Below are 5504 nucleotides of genomic sequence, written 5' to 3'. Positions count from 1 at the left end.
AGCTGCCTGGCATGGTGGCACCTGCCAGGAGCTTAGCTCTCTGGGTCACTGGGATAACGCAAGCTCCTCCACCAACGACAAGGTGACAATCCTAGGAGGAGATCCCAATTTAGTCATCGCCAATTCCCAATTGTCCCCAAGTGTCCTTAAGTCCCTGTTGCTGGCATCACAACCACCTCCACAGCTGGAGAGAGGTATAAACTACTGTGTGCATCCTCCCATACACACTTGCCAGTAGCTTCTGCAGTGCAGCAAAAAGGACGGTCACTTGATCCATCGGCAGATTAAGTTCCCACCCGTAAACACGGCCAATTGTGTTTGATGGAGCGCCCGGCCAAGTTGGAGGCACCGCCGTTACTGCTGGGTGTTGAACCCAGCTTTCTGCTGCGGTGGTGGGAGAGTGCGTTTACCTCTACCACACCCAGACGCCCCATAGATAGACAAACAGACAGACAGACAGACAGACACTAAACACTCAGGTGCAAGACGCTACCTAAAGCCTGACCCCGCAAGACGCCAGGGCTAGAGACCATCACATAGATAGACAGACAAATGTTCTTTTTTGTTTTTGGGGGGGGGGGGGGGGGGGGGGGGGGGGGGGAGTGGATTTCCTGAACAACAACTATTACTAATTGATGTTAAAAGTCAAAACCCTAGAAAGTTGTTAGTCAACAGAAAAGCTCAGGCGCAAGACGCTACCTAAAGCCTGACCCTGCAAGACGCCAGGGTTAGAGACCATCACATAGATAGACAAATGTTTTTTTAGTTTTGTTTTTTGGGGGGTGGGGGGGGGGGTTGCATTTCCTGAACAACAACACGCATTTCTAATACGACTATTACTACCTGATATTAAAAGTCAAAACCCTATCAATTCGTCAGCCAACAGAATAAAAAGTCAACAACCACCCCTTAATTTAACCTCAACTTAACATTAAACGACCTATCAATATCACAAACAACATACAATCGGAGCAACAGTGTGCCCCAGAGGCAAGAACACACCCTGGCATCAGCCAACCTGATCCTATCACGACGCACTGACATCAGACGCAGGGTTAGAGGATGAGTCTGATGTCAGTGCCTCCGTAAACAAAAGTTGCACAGGGCAGATATGACAACACATAAAATAAAACATTAATAGTGGAAATAGCTGATGTACAAGCTCAAAACGCGTCGCGATGCGTTTTGAGCTTGTAGATCAGCTATTTCCACTATTTGTAATTTTTTGAAAACATATGAAAATTTTTAACATGAAAATGATTATTACGATTATGCAAAAAACAACTGCGATTATCTCAAATAATTGCGATTAGGTAATAATTGTGACAGGCATACTCACCTACTCACAAACTGCGCCTTTCCTTCAAGTGGTGTCCCCGTCACATCTACACATACCGTTTCCACCAGCATCTACTCCAGTCCCGGAGCGGTGATGTCCACTGAGGCTACTGTTCTCTACCAGCATCTACTCCAGTCCGGGCGCCTCCTGTCCCTCCGCTCCTTCAGGTGGTGCCAGCAGCCCCTTTCAGGGGTTCCAGGTGCCCCATGCGCCTCCACTTCTAAGTGGTTTTCCCTCCAGCTTTGAATGGGTGTTTCAACAATCCACGTCTGTCTGCGTTACAGTCTTAGACGTGGCTTGCTTCGAGGGGGGCTTCTGACGATGGTCTCATCGACATCAGCCTCCCTCTTCCGCCGGGTAGAAGGGGAAGGCGCCCCGTCTTCGCTGAAGACGATACGCCTCCGTGCCTTATCTCCGGGGATTGGGAAGCTGCAGAACACGGACAGCATCATCTGTCCGTCTGTCCTGTACACGGACACCCTGAACTGGCGATGGAGCACCCGTCCCCCCTTCTCCCATGTCGTCTCCACACAGGAGATGACTCTGGGCAGCTGCTGACCAGAGACCTCCACGAGGTCGTACTGGTTGCGGGCGTGCCTCCACCTGAAGGGTGATGTTAGGGTGGTGGGATGGGGCGGAGTCACCAGGGACCCGGAGAAGACCTGGTAGAGAACAGTATCCTCAGTGGACATCACCGCCGGTTGCTTCACGGGGGGTGGGGATGGAGCGGGCCATCCCCAGGCTTCGCTGAAGCCACTGTATGTGTAGGTGTGACGAGGCACCGCTGTGAAGTACCTCCCGAAGTCCTTTGGAGGTCTGAGCAGCTCCTTGTCGCCCAGTGTGAGTGAGGAAAGGTCCCTCGTCTGGTCGATGCGAGTGTACAGCTCTGGGATGCACTCTGTGATGACCTCCATGTCGTCATCTGACAGGGGACGGTCCCTAAGGTTGTCCACGTGAACGTTGATCAACCTGTTCTCCCTTCTGCCACGCTCTGCAATGGAAAACACAGTTTTAGTTTACTATTGTTATTCTTAACTGAAAGATTCCTTAAATTCCAAATCTAATTGCATTAAAAAAAAGAATGTGGATCTAGTGAGGTGAACGTCAAACAGCAGAAATTGATTACAGTAATGAATTATTGGTCAAATAAGTGTAACTTACTTGCACATCCAGAGGAAGGCCCAGGGACCAACTTTCTTGTAGAAAAATAGGAGGGCGACTTGTTGATCAACTGGATGCGATACAGCTCCATCTTGCTCTGTGGAGAGAGAGAGGAGGGAGAGAGAGAGAGAAATAGAGAGCGGGAGCGAGCAAGCGAGCGAGAAAGAGAGAGAGGCTGAGTGCTGAGAGGGAGAGAGAGAGTTGAGAAAGAGAGCTGAGACAGCTGTGAAAGGGAGAGAGAAACAGAAAGATATGTCAGTTTATTATGTTAGTGGTGGAAAGTAACTAAACATTACACAGATACTGACTGTAGCCTAATTAAGTACACATTTGAGGTTGGCTACTATAGTAATATGGAAGTAAAAATGGAAATACTGTACATAGACTGTTCCCATTTTTCAATATTGTATACATCTCATTACAAAACATTAGCTACAAGTTACAGTGTAGATTTAGATCATTACAAAACATACATTAACCAATTAAGCCCCATTTGTTACTGCATCTATTCAAAAATGCAAATCTACAAGCTTGCAATGAGACACATTGTGAGCTTGTAGATCTGCTATTTTTGACATATTGGGGCCAAATCCCCAACAATTGTGAAATGCCATTCATAATAAGTAGGCCTACTGTTACTTTGGTATGCTACTTCAAGTAATTTACTTGCAACAGAATACTTCTACATTGTGAGATTACTACTTTTACTTGAGTAAATAAAATCATCCGAGTAGGCTTGCTTCAGAACATTCGAAATACTCCAGTAAAGTAAATAATACCTCAAAACTGTACTTAAGTACAGTACTTGAGTAAGAGTACTTAACACCACTGTACACAGGACCCTAATGGAAACAAGCCATTGGCTTTCTTGGGTTTATCCTCTTAGCATCCTTATGAACCGTTAATAAAGTATTCAATCAATCCCATGCAGGCTTCTTACATGGACCACACAGTATGACGGTTATCGTTTGCCAAAGTAGAACAGATCTAACAAAAGCTAACAACGGCCCTAGCTCTGATCCATTCCATAGCGTTAGAAGGAGTTCTCCTTAACCTTCTAACGCGGTGGTTCTCAACCAGTGGTCCAGGGACCTTGAAGGGATTCCAGGTGGTCCCCAGCTAAATGATAGATAGTTAGGAACCAAATGGACCCTTATGGGTCTGCAACTCTGAGAGTGTACAAATGGAACCAAATGGATCCCGTTAGGGTCCATTTGTACACTCTCGGGGTTAAATTAACATTGATTTTACAGTACATGTCAAACTGGGGGTCCTTGAAATTAAAATGGTTGAAAATCACTGCTAGAGCCGTAAAAATCTTATGAGGGTACTTGGCATATGAAATGGGGGGTCCGCGGGCTACTAAGTGTCAATTTGGGGGTCGTTGACATGAAAAAGGTTGAAAACCACTGTTCTAACGCTATGGACCAGAGCTACAACGGCCTTACAAATCCATTCAGGTTGTTAGCTTGACGTCTTTTGAACGACAGCGCCCAATCCCTTTGATTTCAAATGTAAACAAGCTACAATGAGACGTTTTGAATGCACGAAACTCATTTCAACAGTACAACCATTTACAATGACATTTACACCGTTCTCTCAAGAGCGTTTTGAAAGACAACAACACAACATACATGAGACAGACGTTACACAGCTAGAAACAAGCTAGCTGTTATTTTGACAACGATCATAACGACGACAGCAACAGCCATTAACGGTAAACGGTAAACTTCGGTTACCGGTGACCGACGTTATTTAGTTAACATCATGACAGCAACGGCTGTTAAAAAAGCAGATCTACAAGCTCACAACGCCTCGCGACGTATCTGGCGTCACGTGAGTTAACATGACAGCAATGCAGCCATTGCTGTAAAAAAAAAGCAGATCTACAAGCTCACACGGCGTCGCGATAACGCCATGCATTAACATGACAGCAACGGCCGTTGAGATAGCAGATCTACAAGCTCACAACGTCATAGCTACGTGTTGTGAGCTTGTAGATCTGCTATTTCAACAGCAGATCACGCCACAATCAAACATAATCAATAAAATAGCATTAAAATGACAGTTCCCCCTAACCCCCCGGCCTGAGCATTATGAAAATAAATCAAACTCACCAGTTGTAGAGGAAAAAGTTGGTTGAAAAGCAACAAAGTAGCACTGCTGCAAGAAAAAAGTAGAAAAAACAATCTGTAGAGGTTCTTCTGGTTGGTGGTTCCGTCCGTTAGTGGCTGTTAAAGCAGGTAAAGTGGCTGTTAAGCTCTGGGTAAATGCGACCGAATCTATGAAAGCTTCAGACACATCTGACGCTGCTCGCCTTGCTTAACGATTTTATACCTGCAGCATCCAGCATGAGCTCGCCTCTCGCTCGTCGCTGATTGGTCAGCTGTCGGTAAACAACTTCAAACGCTAGAGTAAGAGTAGTGATGATGACGTCATCGCGCAACGTAACAAATCGGTTACGTACGTGTGTTTATTTTTTTATTGCAATTGTTATTATTTTTGTTTTGATTTCGAATAAGAAAAGAAAAGACTGTTTCTGGTCATTATGTGACACATATACGTTTAGAGGAGAAAATATTAATCATTTAACTAAAACAACAATAGACATATCACGTATTTCCACCTGTGTGCAGTGATGGAAAAAGTACTCACATCACATTTCATACCTAAGTAAAAGTATCAATACTACAATGTAGAAATACTCTGTTACAAGTAAAAGTCCGGAATAAAAAATGTACTTGAGTAAAACTGTAAAAGTGTACTTAAAGTACCCAAAAAATAGCAGATCTACAAGCTGTGAGCTTGTAGATCTGCTGTTTTCAAAAGATTGGTATACATTAAAAAACTTGTGAAATGGGACATCTTGCAAAATAAGTACTTTTAATGTTGTTACGTTAAGTACATTTTTATACCAATACTTTTGTACTTTTTGAATTCCGGACTTTTACTTGTAACTGCATGAGTATTTCTACATTGATACTTTTACTTAAGTAAGAAATGT

Source organism: Gymnoscopelus braueri, assembly GCF_963280865.1.
Source record: "Gymnoscopelus braueri genome assembly, chromosome: 24".
Taxonomy (NCBI): Eukaryota; Metazoa; Chordata; class Actinopteri; order Myctophiformes; family Myctophidae; genus Gymnoscopelus; species Gymnoscopelus braueri.
This window is presented reverse-complemented; position numbering follows the sequence as displayed.